The sequence below is a fragment of the Sapajus apella genome, unplaced genomic scaffold (genome assembly GCF_009761245.1).
Source record: "Sapajus apella isolate SASKATOON/1434 unplaced genomic scaffold, GSC_monkey_1.0 scaffold12, whole genome shotgun sequence".
Lineage (NCBI taxonomy): Eukaryota > Metazoa > Chordata > Mammalia > Primates > Cebidae > Sapajus > Sapajus apella.
The window spans coordinates 29310925-29335544 of NW_022436952.1; the positions used below are offsets into that span (position 1 = coordinate 29310925).

At 47.2% G+C, this 24620-nt stretch overlaps 1 protein-coding gene and 1 long non-coding RNA gene across 8 annotated transcripts in view; one reads left to right on the forward strand and one right to left on the reverse strand.

Moving 5' to 3' along the window:
- Positions 1-24620, reverse strand: part of BCAS3 (BCAS3 microtubule associated cell migration factor) — a 664948-nt gene that overhangs the window by 49970 nt on the left and 590358 nt on the right. The gene's annotated exons all lie outside the window — the stretch shown is intronic.
- On the forward strand, positions 1274-24272 carry LOC116552574. Its single transcript, XR_004269451.1, has 3 exons — positions 1274-1567; positions 2614-2618; positions 24239-24272. It is a non-coding gene; the product is annotated as an uncharacterized LOC116552574 (long non-coding RNA).

Consider the following 24620-nt stretch of genomic DNA (forward strand, 5'->3'; position numbering starts at 1 on the left):
CTAGCCAACATAGTGAAACCCCATCTCTACTAAAACTACAAAAATTAGCCAGGTGTGGTGGTGTGTGCCTGTAGTCCCAGAAACTTAGGAGGCTGAGGCAGAAGGATCGCTTGAACCCAGGGGGAGGGGGTTGCAGTGAGCCGAGATCGTGCCACTGCACTCCAGCCTGAGCGAAAGAGACTCCATCTCTAAAGAATCAAGCCCTAAACCATTGTCCTAAGCTCATGATTTATTCCATTGTCTGTCCACATCTCATAATCACTATTCTGTCAATAGTTTCTAAAAAGCTGTGGCCTTGGAACTTTCTTAAAACTATGATCCCCACTCAAAAATTGTTATCCAAATCATCCCTGAAAAGGAATACCCACTGGTGTCCTACTGGCTACTAAGTTTAAGATATTTGAGTATCCCCATCTCTACTAAAAACACAAAAATTAGCTGGGCGTGGTGACAGGCACCTGTAGTCCCAGCTACTCTGGAGGCTGAGGCAGCAGAATTGCTTGAACCCGGGAAGCAGAGGTTGCAGTGAGCCAAGATAGCACCACTGCATTCCAGCCTGGGTGACAGAGTGAGACTCTGTCTAAAAAAAAAAAAAAAAAAAAAAGACATTTGGATTCGCAGAGAAAAGGCCAGATGATTGCCACTCCCTGAACCCATCTTTGGGGGCTGAATCTCATGTTTTGGAAGCAGCGTGATAACAACCATTGTGGCTTTGGACTGAGTGTGCTTTTCAGTTGCAACTGTGAATCAACTGTGATTTTATGGTTCTGCAGAGGGACTGCTGGCCTCCTAAAGGTAGGCCATACAATGCTGTGGAAAGAGCACTAGACTTGGAGTCGGAAGACCGGAATCCATCAGCAGCTGGCTGAGTGTCACTGCACGAGTGCTCCAGCTCTACCAGCATCAGTGACTTTACATGTGTAACGGGGATAACGTATCTGCCTCTCCACTTGAAGCGCTGCTGAAAGGATCCAACAGAACAGGAAGTGTCCGTTCACTGTCTCTCTGTAAATTCTAAAGTGCTATATTTTGGGAAATACCAGGCTCTCCTCTGAGGATGCCACCTGCCCCAGAGTTCTCTCCTGAGGTGGCTGACCGGGGTGGAGCTGATGTCCTCTTTGCTCCTTATAGACGCAGACTTTTCTTTCTTTGATAAACCCCCAACTTTGACTGTGTTGTAAGATTATTCCACCCACTGCCCCTTCTTGTTACAGTCTGTTCCTGTGGCCAGCCCATGCCCCCAGCACACTCACACTTATTCCTTAACGATTCCAGCTCCTGCTTCACTGCCACTCTAACAGTGTCACAACACCAACCCGGTCACAGTCACACCAATGACTCTGCCAACAGCCTAGCTCTCAGGCCCTGACCCTCCTCCCTTCCAGCGCCCTTCTCCTTCCCCCCTGCCGCTCACTGCCACAGCCCTTCCTTTGATGGAATTAATAATAACTGCAAATCCCATCACGATCCTAATCTCAAATATCCCACATTGATCAAAGATCCCTCTTCTCTTTCTGGTTCTCTGCCTCTGCTCCCCCAATGCCAAGCAGGCTTCAACCTCACCAGGGTCTATAATCCATTGACCCCGCCTGCTGTTCACTGCCCCCCCATGTCCTGTCTTCCCACCACATCCAGTTGTCACACTCAGTCCCTTGCACACACACTCAGCTTCTGCATCCTTTTCTCCCGTGGCCATACCTGCCTGGTGAAACCACGACCTTGTTAAATCCAGCCTCCCACCCGCTTCCGGCCCCCCTACAGCAGCTCGCAGCTGGGAGGAAAGCACACCATGCTAAGTGGTCTGAGCCTCAACTGATGATGCCTCACCCCAGACGGACCTTTCACGCCGCCCTCCAGTCCTACTTCCTGAGCGCATTCCTCTTCTGCCCTCCCACATGATTACTTCATTGTTGCTCCTCTCCCCTCAAACTTCCAGTATGTTCACTACCATTCTCACTTTCAGTGGGGGGCTTAGAGGATGGCTTCATCAAGAAAGTGGAAGCCATCAGAAAGGGATTTCAAGTCCCGTCCTGGCATCCACCCACCCCCTGCATCTTCATATCCACAGTCTCCCTTCCTTCCACCAAGGCCAAGCCCTCCATCTATGCACAAGCCCCCACCCCGTCTTGCCATCACTATGCTAGTATTTCTTCCATTAAAAAGAAAAAAAGAAAGACCTTCTTGACCCTATTTCCTCTTCTAGTTACCGCCCCATTTCTCTCCTTCCCTTAATCAAAGCTCCTTGAAAGAGATGTCTGGACTTGCTGTCTACAATTGCTTTCCTCCCTTTGTCTCTTTGAACCCACTCCAATGAGGTTTTGCCCCGCCGTCTGTACTGAAACTGCTCTTCCAAAGTTAATGACGTCCCCATTTCTTTTTCAACAAATCAATTAATGCAGAGACCTCCACGTTATTGAATCCCACAGCCATTTCTCAGCTATCATCTGACCTCATCTTTCAGCAGGTCAAGTGTGCTTTTGACATAGCTGATCCCTCTCTCTATTAGCTTTAAGGACAGCACACTCACCTGGTTTTCCTTCCATCTTTCTGGTCACTACTTTGTAGTCTCTTTTACTGACTCTTGCATTCATCTGTCTTTTTTTTTTTTTTTAGATAGGGTCTTGCTCTGTTGCCCAGGTTGGAGTGCAGTGGCACGATCTGGGCTCACTGCAACCTCTGCCTCCCAGGTTCAAGCGATTCTCCTGCTTCAGCCTCCCAAGTAGCTGGGATTAGAGATATGCACTCTACCATGCTCGACTAACTTTTGTATGTTTAGTAGAGGTGGGGTTTCATCCCGTTGGCTAGGCTGGTCTCAAACTCCTGACCTCAGGTGATCCACCTGCCTTGGCCTCCAAAACTGCAAAGATTATAGGTGTGAGCCACTGTGCCCAGCCTCCTCATTCTTTACATGCTGAGATTCCCTAGTTTACCTGCAAAGCTTTGGTGTGGTCAAGAAAGGATGAGAATGCCAAGGGAAGTCCTAGTTTAAGCTCCTTGAGATGGCTCCCTGGGTCTTCCCATTGCATCCTCATCCTCTGGATCCAAGGGAGCCAGTGCCTCGAGGCTCTCACTCACCGAACCAAAACCCTTTCTTCATTGGCTTTCCGGTGTGACCTGGGATGAAGGAGAGGTGGGTACTAGGGGCAGGGAGTAAAACAGACTAAGGGCAAGGGGCACCTGCCACTGTCAGAATCAGGGTTGAAGCTGAGAGCTGGGAAGATGACTGCCAATCGCCAGTTTCTGCAACCTCCACAGAACAACCTTCCCAGGGGGTCACATGTCACTGATTGAGTAATAGGGTCCAAAAGAACATGAGAAAATGGGAGAAGCAGATGGGTCTTTGCAAAAATTCTATTCCCAAAACCAAGATGTTAAACTCTGGCTCACTGAGGAATGGGGTAATGGGGTATGAAGAGGGACGTGACTGCCATGAAGCGGGTGGGGGGAAGAAGGGTTCATTTTATTTGCTATTTTTCCTTTCTTTTTTGTTTTTTTCTTTTTCTTGGTAAGGGCACCAGACAGGCTTCCCATTTGAGGACTGATAAGAATTTGCCTTGGGACTTTGAAAAAAATAACTTCTCAGTGTCACAGGGGAAAATGTATTCTTCCTGGGAAATGGAAAAGGCATTAGTCAGGGTGAGGACACAGAGTTATGACTCCCACACGGGCCTGCTCGGCCAGATCCAACGGTGATGGGCAGCCTCCCACCCCTGGGACAGCCTTCTTCTTCCAGGCTGGCTTTGGCCTGACTCACAGCTCCAAAAGCCCCTGCCTCCCCTCAGCAAACAACGCCAGAAAAACATCTGCTACTCCTAACCTTCTACTTCCCAAAAGAAATGATTAAAAAGTTAAAGAAACACTTCCATATGGAAGAATCCAATCCCAACAGGTCACCACAAAGATACTTCAAACACAATAAAACAGGAAGAGCTAAAAAAAGCAGAGAAGTTCACAGAACCCACACAATCTTTTATATAAGGGAAAAAAAAAGCGACTCTGGTAACTTTACACAGTTCAGAACACCATTTGGCAGTTAAGTATGTCCTTAATCTGCTGAATTTGCTTATTATAGTAAAGGTTTAGAAGAATTTGAGAGTGGTGGCCAAAAATACTGTAATAATCTCTACTCCTAAAGTAAACTTACAAAGCGAATTAACTTCTTCAACTGAAATATTTTAAAGTTGAGTGTCTGTCCCCTACCTCCCACCCCCGCCGGAGACTGGCCACAAGGAAGACACGGTCACTTAAAATCAGAAACACTTGAGTGGATTTATGGTTATTCAACCAACAAATATTTATGGGGCTAACATAAGCTGGGCCCAGTGTTAGTCACAGAGGTACAACATTAGGCGTGACATTCGACCTACCTTTGAGGTGCTCACAACACAGAAGGAACACTACAGTGCCTAAGTCAGAACCCAGACTAACAATGGCCCCAGATCTGTGGGCTACTGGGCAGGGTGCTTTACCTCACCAAGCCTTGCTTTCCTCAACTATAAAATGGGATAGAACTATCTTCCAGCTGGGCACAGTGGCTCATGCCTGTAATCCCAGCACTTTGGGAGGCCAAGGCAGGTGGATCACTTGAGGCCAGTTGAGACCAGCCTGGCTAACATGGTAAAACCCCATCTCTACTAAAAATACAAAAATTAGCTGGGCATGGTGTCGTGTGCCTGTAATCTCAGCTACTCATGAGGCTGAGGCAGGAGAATTGCTTGAACCCTGGAAGCAGAGGTTGCAGTGAGCCAAGATTATGCCACTGCACTCCAGCCTGGGCAACAGAACAAGATCTTGTCTAAAAAAAAAAAAAAAAAAAGGATGCAGATGCAAAACAATATCTTACTGTGCATCAGAATTTTATCTCTCAGAATGTCTTCCCTACTTGAACAAAAAAAGAAAGAAAGAAAGAAAGAAAAGAACTATCTTCCTTGCAGGACTGGTGTGGGAATAGGCACGCCACAAATTCTCCATACCAAGGAGGCTTTCTCTGTCTCTAACGTCTTCAGAAATGCTGAAACATTTCAGCCAAGAACGCAGTGGACACTTTAAGGCTAGAGGAGAGGGAGTAGACCAAAAAATGATCTTTAAGCGTGAACGCAAAAAGAAAAAGGAAAAAAAATACAATACTAAAAACAATCCCACCAATATTTCATTTAGGTGTACTAGAAACTGTAATTTTCTTGGGAGGGTAACAGACGCAGAGGCCGTTCACACAGAGTTTGGCAAATCAAAGGTGAGGGAAGCCTGGCAGGAACTTGGCAGGAGGATCCCTGTGAGCGTTTTGTTGCTCCAAGAGGAAGACCTGGGGCCAAGGTTGTGGGCAAAGCCAAGCCTCCACCTGGAGGCTGCAAGCTGGCTTCTTTGGCCACCTCCCTTGGGCCTTAAATTGCTTCCTGAGGTGAGGCCCCCAGCTAATGGTTTATTTACAATAGGAAGAAGCGCTGACCTGGGAGAACACTGAATCACAGACCCCCACATTAGCCAGGAACACCAGTACTCTCCACCCCTAACTCCCCAAGGTATGTGAATCTGCCACCGCCTCTATTTATACATAGTCAGGGCTCACGTCCCTGTTCCACTCAGGTGAGGCGATTTTAAATAAAGTATAAAAACAGGATCCTGGGGAGAAATCCGGGCTTGGAGTTTGGAAAGGATAAAGTTCTTTTTTTTTGAGACGGAGTCTCACTCTGTTGCCCAGGCTGGAGTGCAGCGGGTGATCTTGGCTCACTGCAACCTCCGCCTCCCAGGTTCAGGCAATCCTCCTGCCTCAGCCTCCCAAGTAGCTGGGACCACAGGCACGTACCACCCTGCCTGGCTAATTTTTGTATTTTTAGTAGAGATGGGGTTTCACCATGTTGGTAAGGCTGGTCTCAAACTCCTGACCTCAGGTGATCGCCCGCCTCAGCCTCCCAAATTGCTGGGATCACAGGTGTGAGCCACCGCACTTGGCTGGAAAGGATAAAGTTCTGCTGCTGCCTCTCCTGTGTAACCTTGGGCAAAACGCTTTTCCTCTCTAGGCAAAATGACATGACACATTCATGCTCCCAAATCTAGCTTTCCCCAAAGAAAGGTGTCAGTAACATTAAGACAAACAAAAAATGGATACAGGACCTCTGTGGATGAATGAAACGGAGCCCTAGTGCAAAGTACAAATGATTGTGACTGTGGGGAAGCCAGGCTTGGCATGAACGCAGTGCACCTTCCAAACTAGAAAGTCACGTTGTTTGTTACGTAAAAACCGGCAAGGCTGCTGCCAGCGTAGCTGAGCTAGACCTGGGTAGAGGTGGGTAAAATTTCTAGAAAGACCCACAGAGAATAGGAAGAAAGCTCAAAGCTGTCTGTGGGAGGAGGCTAACAAAGACCAGGGGAAAGAAGCCCAAGAGAATGCAGGCTGTCTGTTCTGATGTTTAATATCCAAGAACTAAAGGCAGAAGAGGTGCAAAATCTTAACAGTATTTGTAGTTCAAATTAAAGTGTTCAAAGCCCCGTTATAGAGCGGGGTAATGTATGCAATGACATCTGGGACTGTAATCAGCAAAGCACTTTCAAGAGCTGCCAAAGCAAACAGCCAAATAACAAATCCACTTTACAGATCATCAATCCGGTCCTGGACTTGCCAAGGTAAATAGTAAAAGGCTGAAGTTTGCTTTGCAAACCAGGGAGCTGGGAATTTAGCGAGGCCTTGATCCAGAGCAGCACCACTGGGGCAGGGCCTCTGGAGCTGGAGGCGCGAAAGGAAAGCCAACACACCCTGTATCTGAAAAGTACGGAAAGGGGGTCAGGAGAGAGGGCTCCCTGAGGTGGGGGGCTGGTGGCCCTTGGGGTGAGGTCTAAAAACAGCTGTCAATCTGACAGGCAGCCACCACTGCCAGGCTGAGCGGTGCCCCCTCAGGTGCCCACTCTCCAGCTTGGACTCTGGCACTTTGTGTTTCTGGCCAGATTGGAGTTTGTGGATTTCTGAGAAGAAAATACAATCAGAAGCTGCTTTTTCTCCCTTTCTTCCAGTTTCTAAGAGGAGCAATTAATTTTCAAAGCCAGAAAGGCATTTCTTTTTTTCTATTTTTTTTCTAGAGATGGGGTCTTGCTTTGTTGCCCAGGCTAGTCTTGAACTCCTGGCCTCCAGTGATCCTCCTGTCTCAGCCTCCCACAGTGCTAGGATGAGCCACTGCACCTGGCCCAGCAGAGCATTTCTCAGGGAAGTCAGTCAGCACCCACAGAAGCAGGCAGAGCCCTAGGGAGTGGATTGTCTACTGCAAAGCCTGACTCACAGGGACGCTGACTCCCTGGTGCTTTGAGCTGAGGCAGCTGTAGAGGACCAATGGCCAAGGGGCATCTTGGCATCATTGCTGAGAGTCTTACAACTGGAAAAAAGGCCCAGACCCTTTGATGGGACCCAACAGACAGAAACTAGTTCTGAGTGAGAAGGGAAGAGGAGGCAGTCCTGTACCATTAGGGACCTTGACAACAGACACATTGCAGTGTTCCCTGGAGACAAGGACTCAGCATGTTAGGCCAGAGGGGAAAGTCCCCCTCCTAGCCCTGGGAAGAAATCGCTGCTGTGACCGTACAAAGCACATACAAGGCCTGCGGACTTTAATGGAAGCAGGCTTGCCTAAAACAAGGTTCCCTAAGGGAAGTTTGCTGAGTCAACTTGGTGAGAAAAAGAAATGGGCTGAGAATGACACCAGGCTGAAAGTTGGGGCAGTGATGTGCCTGAGGAAGACTCTAGCCTGCTCTGGGTGCCCCTGGGATGACCACAGTGCCAAGGCTTTATTCTTGGTAACCGAGGTCCTGTGCTCAGGTTCAGGACCTCAGTCAGGTTATCAGGCAGGTTCAGGCACTCTCCATCCAGAGACCAACTTCTGCTCAGGAAAGCCAGGTGTAGCAAAGGTCTCAGCCTTAGGTGCTGGGCCCAGGCCCATCAGTGAGTCAGACATTTACTGGACATTAATAAATACTAGTTGCTGTTATAGTGAGCTATTCCTGTGACACTTCGGTTTCCCAAAAATACGATTCAATATTTGTGGTGCCTCCTTTGCCCTCTTAGGATCTATTATGTATAAGACATTCGCTCAATGACTGGATATATCATTATTCTTACAACATAACTCTGCAATGTAGGTTTTATCATCCTATCTTATAGATGAGAAAATTGGAACTCAGAGAAGTTACGTAACTTGCTCAAGGTCATCCAGCTCAGCCTTGTCTCCTACATGCTTTTTCTGTGACTTCTAAGGAATTAACTATTGATCCCCACATCCTCCCTCTCATCAGTGTTCAAGGGAGATGGCTTTGACATGAGCTCGGAAGCTCTTTGTTGACACTTCTACTGTATTGTGATCATCTGTCTACACATCTGTCTCCCTTGCTAGGCTGTGAAGACCTGCAGGGCTGAGATTGTGTCTGATTACCTTTCTGAGTCCCTAGGGTTCTCTTAGGGGCTTATCAAATTATATGTTGAATTAATATCTGAATGAATGAATGAATGCTGACTCATCTCTCAATCAGGGAAGCAAATGACCAGGAAGGTTCAAGAACTTGGCAGGGCACCGTGGCTCATGCCTGTAATCCCAGCACTTCGGGAAGCTGAGATGGGCATATCACTTGAAGCCAGGAGTTTGAGACCAGCCTGGCCAACATGGTGAAACCCCATCTCTACTAAAAATATAAAAATTAGCTGGGCATGGTGGCAGGACCCTGTAATCCCAGCTACTCAGGAGGGTGAGGCAGGAGAATCGCTTGAACCTGGGAGGCAGAGGTTGCAGTGAGCCAAGATCAAGCCACTGCACTCCAGCCTAGATGACAGAGTGAGATTCTGTCTCAAAAAAAAAAAAAAAGGTTCAAGAACTTGATAAAGCTCTAGTGTTAGTTTAGAGGGCAAGAAAGGAGCTCTTGGGCTCAAGATGGCAGTGAGGGCTGACAGACAGTGTGTAGTTTGCACAGGATTGGCAAGGGTTGGGGGCGCCAGCATGTGAGTGGACAGGAAGGCGAGCTATTAGTGATGCTGAGGCAGAGGCCTGCCTTCCTCACAGAATGTCTCCACTTTGTCCTGGGCCTGGCTTGAGGTCACACACAGCTATTGCCTGGTAAGAACTGGTGCCCTCTGAAGATTACAGGTAGAGATCAGCTGCTGGGCAAAACTCCTCTGAAGATGGAGCTTTTCCAGGACTAACAATCACTGCAGAGGTGGCTGGCAAGGTCTGAGGGGCCAGCTGCTCCCTGTGCATAACTGCACTTGCTCCGCTCACCGGACTTCATTTCTCTGCCCACACAGGTGTCCTCTCTAACCCACCTGCCAATAAAGGTCTAGACACAGGTGTGAGCTGGGTCCAGGGAGACAGGCAGGGTCTCAGAAAAGCACCTTGCTGGGTCTATGAGAAAGGGCTTGCAGAACTTCCAGGCTGCAGCAGCGTAGGTGTGGGGAGGGCAGTATTCTAGAAAGCTCACTGAACTCGGAGTCAGGAAACCAGATTATAGTACTGGCTCTACCCTGGACTTGCAACATGACTTCTCTGAGCCTTAGCTGCCTCCTTTTTAAGATGGGCATAGGCTGGGCGCCGTGGCTCGTACCTGTAATCCCAGCACTTTGGGAGGCCAAGGCAGGCGGGTCCCCTAAGGTCAGGAGTTTGAGACCAGCCTGGCCAACATGGTGAAACCCCATCTTTAGTAAAAATACAAAAATTAGCCAGGCGTGGTGGCAGATGCCAGTAATCCCAGCTACTTGGGAGGCTGAGGCAGGAGAATTGCTTGAACCTAGGAGGTGGAGGTTGCCATGAGCTGAGATCACACTCCAGCCTGGGTGACACAGCAAGACTCTGTCTCGAAAAAACAAAACAAAACAAAAAAAAGGTGGGGATAATAATTCCCATGTCACAGGGTAGTATAGAGATTAATAGAGGCAACCAATTGGAAAGAACTCTGTAAAATTGTAACAGTCTCTTTACAGGAGAGTCTTTTCTTGCTGTCAAATTGTTTCCCTCCTTTCAATATGGAGCCATAAACCCTACCAACCAGTGAACTATTTGCCCCGCACAACTATTTGAACAAGGTGACCTCCTCCTGTGCCAAGGTAGGCGTCCAGGATACTCTCCAATAAAGGGCAAGCAGGGGCTCCCTTGGTGAAGGAAGCTGGCCTCTCGGATGGTGGAGGAAGGGGAGGGGATGCTGAAGTCAGAATGAGGGCCTGGAGGACTTGGTGTCTGAGTGCTGGGCATTCCTCAAGCCTGCTGTCCTAGAGAATGTTCTAGTGAGTCACTAGGCGGTATCTGTTCTATGAATGCCTTCTTCTCTTGCCCTTAAAACACAAAAGAGAAGCCATCCAGGTGCCACTCCACAGAGCCTTTCCAAGACAAGAGCCCGTGGCCCAGCTCCAGAGCCCAGTGGGCTGGGTGGCAACTCTCTGCACTTGTTTGAGGCAGCCTCACCCTGCTCATGGGAGGTCGAGACCCACATGCCAAACCAGACACACATATGGAGAGGATTAGCCCAGACATGCAGAAAAGACAGACCAGCACAGGATGATACAGGGGAAAAGGCTGGTTTGGTACAACCCCCTAAAAAAGCATATCAATCGAGCCCATCGCAGGCTCAGTTACAGGCAGATAAAGCCCTTGCCAGCCCTAGTGACGGGCTGAGCATTCAGGCAGGCCATCCGCTAAGGCCAAAAAGCACACCAGCCACGTGCTGAGTACACACTGAGAAGCCACGCTAGGCGGGAATGACACAAACGTGTTCTTTGTTCGTGAGTTCTCATCATAAGAATTCTTTCACTTTCCCTCTCCTCTAGGAGTGGGATGTAGGAAGGGTTATATTATTTGAACCTTTTCCTTTTCTTCCTCCATCTAAAAACATTTAAAAATAAAAAATTAAAACTAGACATGGGGTCTCACTCTGTTGTCCAGGGGGTTCTTGAACTCCTAGGCTCAAGCGATCCTCCTGCTTCAGATTATAGGCGGGAGCCACTGTGCCCAGCCTGTGCCCAACCTGTGCCTTTTTCTTGAGGTTAAAGTTGTCTCGGGCTAGTTCTGGGCTTGAACCAGGTGACCTCCTCCTGTGCCAAGGTAGGCGTCCAGGATACTCTCCAATAAAGGGATAAGGGCATGTGGCTGCTTGCCGACCCTCTCCCCACTCCCAAGGAAATTTCAGGAGCTCTGCTGATCATACCCTGTCAGGAACAGATCCAGAGAACAGAACGTCCTGGAATGAAACAAGGTAAAGCGCTTGTCACATGACTTATGGAAGGAAAACCTCTCTGAAGATTAGCGGGAACCTTTGGCAACTGTCTAGCCAAAGAGCCCCCCTCCACACTCCAGCGCCCATCACCTCCATCCCCTACCCCTGTGTGCTCAGGGTTCTAGGGTTGCTACTTTTTCATGTGTATTTCTCTGACCTTTCTGGGGAAATCCGAAGGTCCTGGAAGGCAGGACGGGGTCGTAGATGCTTTTCTCACCTCTACAAACAGCATCTATAGTTTTCAAGAAGGAGTTGTATTTGTTCAATCCCTTGGCATTGTTCTAGTGCACACTCACCACCAAGAGAGAGGTCCTCTGGGAGGTGGTTTCACCTGACCCAGTAGGGGGACGGCAGAACTGTCCCACCATCACTGCAGGATGTCAACGCTGGCAGAGACCATTGTACCATCAGCTGATTTTTGCAAATGAGGAAACCGAGGCCCAGGGAAAGAAAGTGGCTTGTTCCCAGTCATGCTATGGAGTATAGTGGTAGTGCTGGGACTAGAACCCGGGTCTCCCTACTCCCTGGCCATTGCTGCTGGAGTTCTCCGTGCACTTCAGGTATCCCGTGTGCTCACTGGCATGTGTTTCCGAGGAATAGCCAGATGGGCGGGGGGACTTCTGGGGGCCTGTGGCTGTGGAGGTCTGAGAAGCTATCGAGTCTACAGATCAGGAATGTGAATCTCAGCTTCATCATGGACTTAGCCAATTGGCCACAGAGGCACATGCTGTCCTCTGTCATAAAACCATCCACTGAGAAGGATGGCCTGCTGCCCAGGGAATGAAGGCCTGGGCAACTCATTTAGGGGCCTAGGCCAACTCAGAGTGAACACTTGGGCGAGTGAGAAACCACTGGCCGGGCATGGTGGCTCATGCCTGTAATCCCAGTGCTTTGGGAGGCTGAGGCCAGAGGATCACTAAGGCCAGAAGTTTGAGGCTGCATTGAGCCGTGATTGTGTCACTGTACTCCAGCCTGGGTGACAGAGCAAGATCCTGTCTCAAGAAAGAAAGAAAGGGAGGGAGGGGATAGAAGGGGTGAGGAGGAAAGGGAAGGAAAGAAAGGGAAGGAAGGTAGGAAGAAACGAAGAAATTTAAAAAAACTACTCCCAGCCCTTCTCCCAGCCTATGAAAAGAAACTAGAAATTTCAGAGACCATCTTCATTGACTCAGAAGAGACCTCCGGGCATCTAGACTGAATTCTGAACTGCAGCCATCTGTTTACTTGGCAATTTCTCCCCGTCAACTGAAAGTTCTGTTAGGGCAGGGGCTGTGTCTTCATTTTCTATTTTCAGCACCTTACGGTGTCTGCTAAATGGAAATTCTCACTAAATGCTCGTTAAACAGCCACTCTAAACTTGCTCATCAGGGACGGCTGCTCGAAGAATGAGCATGTAAGTGGGGTCTTGCAGTCTGCATGGGTAAGGGCAGTGAGGCTCTGCAGGTGAGCTTGGAGGAGGTGGCGAGAACAAACAGAGGATGGAACCAATTTCCCCCTCTCACCCTCACCGGAGCTATTCCATAGTCACCATTCCTGCCCTCTCACTTCTGTTCTCTTCAAAAGTCTTGACTGTTATTTCTGATTAGAAAAAGAATGTATGGCCTGGATGTCTGTATCCTCCCAAAGTTTATACGTTAAACCCTAACCCCTGATGTGTTGGTATTTGGCAGTGGGGCACATTTGGTCATGAGGGCAGAGTCCTCAGGATGGGATTGGTGCCCTTAGAAAGACAGCCTGCTTCGGCCGGGCGCAGTGGCTCACGCCTGTAATCCCAGCACCGTGGGAGGCTGAGGCGGGTGGATCACAAGGTCAAGGGATCGAGACCATCCTGGCCAACATGGCGAAACTCCATTTCTACTAAAAATACAAAAATTGGCTGGGCATGGTGGCAGGCGCCTGTAGTTCCAGCTACTCGGGAGGCTGAGGCAGGAGAATTGCTTAAACCCAGGAGGCGGAGGTTGCAGTGAGCTGAGATCGCACCATTGCTCTCCTGGCAACAGTGAGATGCCATCTCAAAAAAATGAATAAGAGCCTGCTTTTTCACCCTCTGCCATGTGAAGACACAGAAAGATGATGGCTACCTGCAAACCAGGGGGTGGGTCCTCACCACACGCCAGATGTGCTGGCATTTTGTTTTTTGTTGTCTTGTTTTTTGAGACAGGATCTCACTCTGTCGTCCAGGCTGGAGTGCAATGGCACAATCAAGGCTCACTGCAGCCTCGACCACCCCTGGCTCAGGTGATCCTCCCACCTCTGACTCCTGAGTAGCTGGGACTATAGGTGCACACCACCATGCCTAGCTAATTTTATATTTTTTGTAGAGACGGGGTTTCGCCATATTGCCCAGGCTGGTCTTGAACTCCTGGGCTCAAGGGATCTGCCAGCCTTGGCCTCCCAAAGTGTTGTGGTTTCAGGTGTGAGCCACTGTGCCCAGGCTTGCTGGCACTTTGATCTTGGACTTCTGGCTTCCAGAACTGTGAGAAATAAACTTGTGTTGTTTAAACCATCTAGTCTATGGTATTCTGTTATCGCAGCCTGAATTAGCTGACAATGGCGATTGTAAACTATTTTACCTATATAAAACCACAAAGCAGAGTGAGAATTTCCTGTTTGTTTTTGTTGTTTACTTCCCCAGAGACAAGCACTGTTAATGGAGCTTTATGCTTCTACTAGTCTTTTTTTTCTCTACAGGTGATTAGACACATTGTTTTTCACTTGCTTTTTTAAAACTTAAAAATGTTCTTAAGCATTTTTAAAAAGCTATAGGTTACTCCATGATACATACATACCATTTATTGTTACTATCTCTACAGATCAACAATTATTTAATTTTTTTCTTTGCTGTTACAACAGTGCTTTTGTCTATACCTTAATACTTTTACCTACATTTTTGTAAAATAAATTCCTAGAAGATAAATTGCTGGGTGAAAGAGAATAAACTATTAATGTATAATGGTTACTACCAAATTGCCTTCCAAAAAGGGTGCACCAATTTACACTCCCACCAACAGTGATCAACCACTACAAACCTTAAAGTCACTCCTACTACTAAGCCCCTTGAACTAATGTCACCTTTGTTTTATTCAGTCACACTTGGGCAGCGTGTGGTGGCTCACACCTGTAATTCCACCACTTTGGGAGGCTGAGGCAGCTGGATCACTTGAGGCCAGAAGTTCGAGACCTGCCTGGCCAACATGGTGAAACCCCAACTCCACCAAAAATAGAAAAATTAGCTGGGCGTGGTGGCGACCACCTATAGTTCCAGCTATGCAGGAGGCTGAGGCAGGAGAACTGCTTGGACACAGGAGGTGGAGGTTGCAGTGACCCAAGGCTGTGCCACCACACTCCAGCCTGGGCAACAGAGAGAGACTGTGTTTAATAAAAAAAAAAGATCTGCTTCATTTTCTATTTGCTCCCTTGTCTCCACATACCACATACTTGCCTGTTATCTAACCCTCAATATAGTCTCATTACACTTCTATGACATTGTAAACATTTACATTTATTATATTATTTTGTAAATGTCTCCTAGACTCTGTAGTCCAATTGCCTCTAATATCGATTTTTTTAATTTAGTTTTTTAATAAAAAAATTTATTGACCTTTTATATTTCCTTCAAAAATATTTTTTCCTTCTACTGTCATTTCTTTTTTCTTTTTTTCCTCTAACGACAAATACAAATAGATTTTGAGCTGCCTAAAAGGAGAGATGGTGTCCAATCCATCTTTTCGTCACCTCCCATTCTTTTCTCCCCATTCTTTCCCAAGGAAACACCTAGACCAAACATCTCTTCTGTGCTGAAGACCCATAGATCCGACTGTGGATTTAGCATCATGATATCTCCACTGGAAATGCAACGCATCCAAGCCTCCTTCTCCGTGTGACTGGCAGCTCTTACTGAATGACATCAAATGAGTGAAATAAGCCAGAAAACTGGGGAGAGATCCTTACCATCTCCTCCTCTCCACCCACCCATTTCCACTCCATAAGCAAGCCCTCCTAACACTCATGACTGTCCATATTACTGTCCTCTCTGTTTGCTACTGGGGAAGCCTAATTCATTCCATCATCTTCCACTTGACTTCTGTTAACAGTCTCCTGTCCTGTTTTCCAAACCAAGGCCAGAGTGATCTTTTCTTTTTTCAGACGAAGTTTCACTCTTGTTGCCCAGGCTGGAGTGCAATGGCGTGATATCGGCTCACCACAACCTCCACCTCCCAGGTTCAAGCGATTCTCCGGCCTCAGCCTCCCAAGTAGCTGGGATTACAGGCATGTGCCACCATGCCCGGCTAATTTTTTGTATTTTTAGTAGATATAGGATTTCTCCATGTTGGTCAGGCTGGTTTAGAACTCCCAAACTCACGTGATCCACCCACCTCAGCCTCCCAAAGTGTTGGGATTACAGGCATGAGCCACCACGCCCAGCCCAGAGTGATCTTTAAAAACTCAAATATGATCACTTTTTTCATGCTGGAAACATGCTTCTCATTCAGGATAAAACTAAAGTCCACATGAGCAGCAAGACCTCACAGTCACTCTAGGTTATTCTCCCCCTTAGCTGCTGAGCTCTAGCCACCCGGGCCGTCTTTCAGCTCCTTAACCATTTCTTTTATCTCCTCCCCTCTTACCCTCTTTGCTGATTTATTTCACCCATTAGAGCCAAGCTTAAATGTGACCTCCTTAGGGAAACTCTCCCTGCATACACCTTTCAGATGCTCTCACACCGCATGGAATTTTTCCTTCATTATACTCCACACAATTTGTAATTACGTTAATTTGTGAGACTGTTTGATTAATGTCTATTCCCCTCCTTGACCACAAACTTCACAAGCTCCACTGTGTCGGGGCAGAGTGCATTTAATAGCACACACAGTTAGCATTAATAGAGATTTGACGGATGACGAACAAATGAATGGTGGGTGCTTAGTAATGTATGACAACATGATTTTTCACTCTTCTTTCTGCTGAGGCTTCTCCGCGGTATATTTTAGCCAGATTTAATCTGGATCCAGATACTGTGAGTCTCTAGTGAGAGAAACACTCGGCATGACTGGGTCCCGGAAGACAGTCCCTAGGGACCACCATATCCTGTTTATCTTGCCACGAAGACCAGAAAAAATGGAGCGACTCATTTCAAAAACAGCTCCCTAAAAAAGCCCCTGCTTTGTGGAGTTCGCCCATCTCTCTCTTGCTGGTCATCATCAGGACTGTTACTCCTGGAAGCCAGTTATTCTTTGAAAACAGAGCCCTGTCACTTTAAGATTCTAGTCCCTTGCTTGGGCCATATATCCATACTTCCTGCTGCAGTGGCTGTGCTGCCTGCTGTTCGAATTTGTCCAATTAGACACAGCCCCGTGGGGTGGAATTCAGTGTGAAATGTGCCTGCCACTGACCAGGAATGAATTGGTGTGGAAAGCCCTCAGGGAGGGCCAGTGCGGGTCTTCCCAACAAAGGCTCACCACCCTCCGGGCAGTGCCCATCTCCCTGAGGCAGAGGGTCACCCTGCCAGCCCTGTGAGCTCTAGTAACTGTTCAGGGCAGGGCGGGGAGAAGCCACCCGAGTGTGTGTGGGACAGGGTGGAGGTTGAGAATCAGCCTCCACAGATATGAAAGGGTCAGGGCACTATTTGTATGGTTGTTAGTTACTTGCAATGGTCTCTATCAGCCACACAAACGCGTATCTGTCACTCCGTAACATTAGTTAAATGCTAAGTGTGTAACAGCCTGTGGTCCTGTTGTGGTCCACAGAGACAGAGAGTCAAACATTCAAAAGCCTCCCATCGGCAACTCATTTGGCAGTCGGGGGAGGGGAGCTTTAAAGCACAGGCTAACTGTGCATGGTGGGACGGACTCCAGTGGAAATGGTTTTAAGATAAGAACTTTTGGGGCTGGGAGTGGAGGCTCATGCCTGTAATCCCAGCACTTTGGGAGGCTGAGGCAGATGAATCACAAGGCCCAGAAGATGGAGACCATCCCAGTCAACAGGGTGAAACCCCGCCTCTACTAAAAATACAAAAATTAGCTGGGCCTGGTGGCGTATGCCTGTAATCCCAGCTACTAGGGAGGCTAAGGCAGCAAAATCGCTTGAACCAGGGAGTCGCAGGTTGCAGTGAGGCAAGATCATGCCACTGCGCTCCAGCCTGGCGACAGGGCGAGACTGTCTCAAAAAAAAAAGAGAATTTTCATTATCTCTAACAAAAAAATCTCCTTTGCAAGAACTCTCTAACTTAAGTTTTAAAATGGTTCCTCTTTTTCCTTTAGCAGCCCAAACTTTTTTCTAAAACTCTTGAAAGTCTTAGAAGGTTAGACTTCTGAACATGGAGAAATTTCAGAGATCCAGCAGTCTACATTCTTTCTTCTTCTTCTTCTTTTTTTTTTTTTTTTTTTTGAGACGGAGTTTCGCTCTTGTTACCCAGGCTGGAGTGCAATGGCGAGATCTCGGCTCACCGCAACCTCCGCCTCCTGGGTTCAGGCAATTCTCCTGCCTCAGCCTCCTGAGTAGCTGGGATTACAGGCACGCACCACCATGCCCAGCTAATTTTTTGTATTTTTAGTAGAGACAGGGTTTCACCATGTTGACCAGGATGGTCTCGATCTCTTGACCTCGTGATCCACCCGCCTCGGCCTCCCAAAGTGCTGGGATTACAGGCTTGAGCCACCGCGCCCGGCCTTCTTCTTCTTTTTTTTTCGAGACAGAGTTTTGCTCTTGTTGCCCAGGCTGGAATGCAGTGGCGTGATCTTGGCTCACTGCAATCTCTGTCTCCTGGGTTCACGTGATTCTCCTTACTCAGCCTCCTAAGTAGCTGGGATTACAGGCATGCGCCACCATGCCCAGCTAATTTTGTATTTTTGGTAGAGATGGGGTTTCTCTGTGTTGGTCAGGCTGTTCTCAAACTCCTGACCTCAGGTGATTCACCCACCTTAGCCTCCCAAAGTACTGGGATTACAGGTGTGAGCCACCATGCCTGGCCCTATTTTTTTTTTTTTTTTAATAGAGATGTGGTCTCACTATGTTGCCCAGGCTGGTTTCAAACTCCTGAGCTCAACTGATCCTCCTGCCTTTGCCTAAGTGCTGAGATGGCAAGAGTGAGCCACCACGCCTGGCCAGATACCATTGTATAAACAAGGCAAATGAGATGAGGGAGAGGAAATGACTCAGCCAAGGCCAAAGAGCCAGTAGCTGGCAGTGCAGGAAGCCCGGGCCCAGCTCTGACTTTACTGTTATTCAGTGCTGCCTTCCTTTTGGAGGCGATTTCAGTTTGATTTTTTAACGCACAGCCAACCCGGGGTCAGGATATATATATAGATATACCACAGTGGATATACTAGAACTAGGATTTAACACACAGAAATATTACATGTACATAGATCAATACTACCACACATCCTCCAGGCAGCCTCTCCCAACCCTGCCCTGACAGTGATCAGCCTTGCAGGGTTGGAACGGGTGATCTCTGCCTTAGTTTAATCCCAGTTCTAGTATTCTCTGTGTGGTCACCTCACATGTCAGCTCTGGGCCTCAGTTTCACCGATGGGTACGATAAAGGAGGTGGGGTCTCTTCCACCTCTAACTTACTGATCGAAACATTTCTTGAGTGCTTAGCATATGTCTGGCACTGGGGATATAGAAAATCGGAAGGGTGGAGTCCCTGCCTCTGGAGGAGTTCGCAGCCTGATGGGAAGCGTCCGAGGATGACCCATGCACTAAGTGGTCTAGCAGAGGCTTACGGAGCACACTGAGAACACAGAGGAAGGCGGCCCCAGCCCAGGAGGTGTGAGGATTCTGGCCGGAAGCCAGGGTGAACACGATGAGAAATCCCCAAACATTTTACAGACACTAACAGTTCTTACCTTGTCTCCCGCCCAACCTTTGACAATGAGCTACCATTTTCCTCCAGGAAGAATGTGCAAACAAGAAGGGAAGAAGTGTCTGGGAAAAGGGAGAAACAAGGAGGCAGGGAGCCCACACAGGGACTGAGGGCCGTGGAAAGTGAGCGTTGCCTGCTGCTGCTGGATCGCTTACAGCGGCAGAGCACCGCAGCAGGACGCTGGCTGCCTGGGGACTTGGCACCTCGGTGATGAATGGGCCCTGAATCCTCAGAGGGAAGTGGAGCCTATTAAGGAAACAGAGGCTCACCTTTTGACAGAGATGCCATATGGAGGAAGGAACTGGAGACCTTGTCACCAATTTCCCCACGAATTCACCAATCCCCTCCACACCCCCAAGTTTATAATTTTGAGAACAGCTAAGATATTTCTCAAAACACTTTTACATAATCGACAACTTTTCTCTTCCAAATCCATCCTCCCAAGTAGGAAGGATGAGTGTCACTGCTTCAGTTCACAGAGTAGAAAACCAAATCTTAAATCGGCTCAGGGCCACACCTGTGATTATACAGCTTACCAGGGAGGGTCAAAACTGACACTGGAACCAGGGCTAGAACTCCCTTACACTAACTGCTCACTGTACTACTTATTTCCATGTTGTGGCTGAGTGCACCACATAAATTCATATTTAACTAGTGAGATTTAAGGAGAGAAGAATAATCAGAATGGGTTATAAATGAGTCCTTCCCCCTGGGGAAGTTTGGGCTCTAGACAAAAGTCTTCTCATTTTTAAAAGGCTCCCCTTTGTGAAATGAACAATCTGGCCCATGGTCATCAGCTGCCTAAAAGACCGATGGATTACAGTGAATTTCCCATGTGATGCTAAATTCATGTGATCATTCTCCTTTTTCTTTCTTTCCTTTTTTTTTTTTTTTTTTTTTTTAAAACCAACTGCTTAGGAGCTCAATCTAATTGTAGCACTTTCAATAGGCATCAAAACAGCCACAACACTCCTTAAAAAGAAGGAAGGTGCCTTGTTTCCAGAAAAAGATGTAAACTCCTCACCCTAGGGTACTCAGATACTTATTCCATGACAATCTGCCCCTTTCTCCCAGAGGACCACCCCCCGTCCCTACCACTACATCTCTCTCTCTCTCTCTCTCTTAAAAGAGAGGCTTAAAAATATCAGCATCAATGAGGCTACACTTTTGGCTTACTTCTGCCAAATTTTATTTTCAGCTTTGGGTAACTGGGAGTTCTTTACGGTCAAGGACAAAAAAAAAAAAACAAGAGGCTGGAAAAACCTCATTAAAAAACCAGCTAACACAACTCGCTTGTTTGAAATGAAGTGAAGGCAGGAGAAAGGGAGGAAAAAGGAAAGAAGAGTGGGAGGGAGAGTGAGGCCATGTTCTTGGCTGTGCCTCAGATGTGAAGAAATGTCACAGTCAAATAGTGGCTGAGTTTCAGTCTCACTCCTTAAAGGAGGGCGGAAGGCTTGGAGGGATGGGTGTAACCCTGGCAGGCAATCCTGGTCCTTACTAGGGGTAAGGAGAGAAAACAATTCTTCCTCATCTTAAAAACTGCTCAGTTTGACAGCCCCTAAAACAGTCTCCCAGAGCCTAGTCCCTTCCTTCAGAGCAGGTCCCTTGCATTTAAGCAAAGCACCTTTACACAGAAGCTCACTCATGCCTCCCAATACTAATCTGAGGAAATAAGTGGGGGTAGGTGTTATTATCCACAATTTACTTATAAAGGAATTAAGCTGAAGCTCAGAGATCGATAACTTCCCCAAGTTCATACAGACTGCAAGGATTAAAATCCAGCCCTCCAGAGTTCTCCCCACTATCCCAGCAGAAGCATGGCCAGATCGAAGAGCACTAGGTCAGTTTCGTTTTAGAGACTAGAACAGCCACAAGGATGATTTGCTGGTCAGCCTTCCTAGGGCTTGCACTAGTGTGAAGAATCCCTGATGATAAAGACCAAATGCCAACCTAAGTGTCAGTCAACAGAGCAAGGTTCCCTGAGGGTGAAGAGATAAGGGTACAGGCAGCCTGGCGGCCTGCAGGGGCATCCAGATGACCCAGGGAGGAAAGTGCTTCCTGACCACAACCTCTTACCGCCCGACACCAAATGGCCTCTTCTCGGGGTCATCAGCCACTTGCCATTGCTGCTTTTGCTCATGCATTTCCTCATGGCCCAGGACTACAATCAAGCTCTTTGAAAACAGGTCATGAGCTTCCCCAAGAAGCCACAGTATGAATAGTGAAGGGACATGGGAGATGAGGTAGGAGGAATGTGAGTCTCTCAGTCAAATATAATCAGGATCTTTCTTCTTTTGCTACTGCTCCGTCTTTACTTGGGTTAAAAAGGTGCTACCATTTTTTTTTTTTTGAGACGGAGTTTCGTTCTTGTTGCCCAGGTTGGAGTGCAGCGGCACGATCTCAGCTCACTGCAACCTGTGCCTCCCGGTTCAAGCAATTGTCCTGCCTCAGTCCCCCAAGTAGCTGGGATTACAGGCATCTGCCACCATGCCCGGCTAATTTTTTGTAGTAGAGATGGGGTTTCACCTTGTTGGCTACACTGGTCTTGAACTCCTGAACTCAGGTGATCTGTCTGCCTCGGCCTCCCAAAGTGCTGGGATTACAGACATGAGCCACCACGCCCAGCTGGTGCTACCATTTTATTTCATGCAACATCTATTCAGGGGAAGGGATGTTACAGCAAAATGAAGAGCCTGCCTTAAACAAATTAAGAGGTAAGGGAAGCTGGAGATATAGTTTTACTTATGTTTGTAAAGCTCATTAGAAGAAAAAATAAAGGAGGCCAAAAGACACTAGGTTAAGGATTCAGAAGACATGAGTTCTAGTCTCAGCTTTATTATTTCTTAGCTGGATGAGATGAAAAAATCTTAAATTATCTGGGCCTTTGTAAAAAGAATCCATTAAATGAACTAATAATAATAATCCTTGCCTGTATCACAGCATGCTTTAACGCTCATCTGAGATAAGGTATGTGAAAGCCCTTTATAAAACATTACACATGTGCTATATTATTATTGTGACTGAAGAGCTGATTACACGTATTTTGGGCAGACTGAAGAAACTCATCATGCTACTTAAGAATATATATGAAACATATATCCAAAGCAAATATTAGAAAAGGTTTCACTGTGCTTTCTGAGTCCTGTCCCCAAAGTAGGTACATGTTTTGTGACTCAAGCAAAAGAGAAATAGGCTGAGAAAATTTGTAGTGGAATATATTCTTTCATCATACTCCTTTGCTAAGAGTCCAAGGGATGAGTGAGGAGCCCAGGTCTTTTGGTTCATAGTGCTACTGTCTAGGAATGGACCATCTGATGCAGAAGGAAAAACTGGGCTTTGGATAAAAGAGACCTGTGTTCGAATTCCATTGGAAAAGTTCTCATAATTCACAGAAAAAAAAAAGAGTATTCTGTCTGGGCACGGCGGCTCACGCCTGCAATCATAGCACTTTGGGAGGCCAAGGCGGGTGGATCACCTGAGGTCAGGAGTTGGAGACCAGCCTGGCCAACATGGTAAAACACCTTCTCTACTAAAAATACAAAAATTATCTGGGTATGGTGGTGCAAGCCTGTAATCCCAGCTACTCGGGAGGCTGAGGCAGGAGAATCACTTGAACCAGGGAGGCAGAGGTTGCAGTGAGCCGAGATCGTGCTACTACAGCCTGGGAGACAAAGCAAGGCTCTATATCAAAGAAAAAAAAAGAAAAAAAAAGAAAAAAGACTATTCTATGTAAAACTGTGAGTTTATGCACAAAGGAAATTTAAAGTCTACCTTCAAAGATACATACTACTTCTTATTGTAATGTCATTATAGCTATTGAGTCTGACTAAAGGCTAAAAGAGATACAGTTCTGCATAAGGAGAAAAGAAATTACTTTAGGTGATGTCAAAATGATAAGCCATCAAAAAATTGTGGTTCATTCAGGAAAAAAAAAAAATCTCTTAAACAGACCTAGATAGCCTGGCAAACTTTTAAATTTAATCTCGTGATATTATGTAAAAAAAAAAAAAAAGTCTCTATAGCATATCAAGCAAATGTATAAAAATGTGATCAATACAGATGGCATATTATTTAATTATGATCTTCAGTGACAGACACAATAGGAAAATCTCGAGGCAACATTCTGACAGTGGAATAAATAAATAGATATAATGATTCCTCATACTAATCCCAGCAGAATTATAAATTATCAAGCTAGACTGTACTTCTGAGTTCTAAGGTTTCCTTAACATAATAGAGTTTAATGTAGGGGGTGTCATAGCACCAAAGTGCTGCCCTTTTATTAGAATAGAACACTCTCTGAGGATTTCAAGTTCAGAGGGTCAGAATGGCCCTGAGCTCTCTACATATTGCTAGTATTCCCCGACCCCAGCTACCTACTGGGACAAGCACGTGGAGAAGCACTGTAGTGGGGAGCACAGGCCCGGGGCAGAGGGAGGAAGAGGAGTTGCATTCTCCCCATCTCGGAATCACAGACTCACAAGTGGAAGGGCTTTAGAAATCCTCTAGCCCTTACCCAGAATTGTACAGAGCAGAAAAATGAGGATCAGAAAAGAGAATGTACTCGCTCAAGATCACATGGCTTCCTGGCAGAACCACATAAAAACCCAAGTTCCATGATGCATAGTACAAAGCTCCTTCTATGTCACTCTGGGAGCAAAAGCAATTGCTGAGGTGGTCAGCTAGCACATGGCCAGTGTAGCTGTGGCTATTATCATACCAACAGGAAGGAAAGAACTCTCCAGCAAGGGCCAAGAGAAATTACAGTTAACATTTAACATGATGGAACCAACTTCAAAGTCACTCCGGCTGGACTCTAATAATGGGAGATGAAACTGCTAACCCTAGCAGAAAGTTGCAGGTGGACAACTCTGGCTGGAAATAGCACATGTCCTCAGAGCAGGAGGGCTCTTCAGAAACCCCAACACAAGGCTGCTGCCTCACTGCAGGGTGGGGAGGCACATGGGAAGTAACCTTTCATCTGTTGGCAGTTCCAGACGTGATTAAGCGGTGTATCCCTTGTTAACGCCATGAGACACTTAGAAACACCCACATTTGTCAATTGGGGGGAGGGGGGGAGGGGCTGCTAATGTCACTGAGAGAGGGAGACGGTGCTGTCTGGGTAGACTTCAAGAAAGACAGGCCGGGTGTGGTGGCTCAAGCCTGTAATCCCAGCACTTTGGGAGGCCGAGGCGGGTGAATCACGAGGTCAAGAGATCGAGACCATCCTGGTCAACATGGTGAAACCCTGTCTCTACTAAAAATACAAAAATATTAGCTGGGCACGGTGGCGCGTGCCTGTAATCCCAGCTACTCAGGAGGCTGAGGCAGGAGAATTGCCTGAACCCAGGAGGCGGAGGTTGCGGTGAGCCGAGATCGCGCCATTGCACTCCAGCCTGGGTAACAAGAGTGAAACTCCGTCTCAAAAAAAAAAAAAAAAAAAAAAAAAAAAAAAGACTACAGGCCAGGTGCACGCCTGTAATCCCAGCACTTTGGGAGGCGGAGATGGGTGGATCATGAGGTC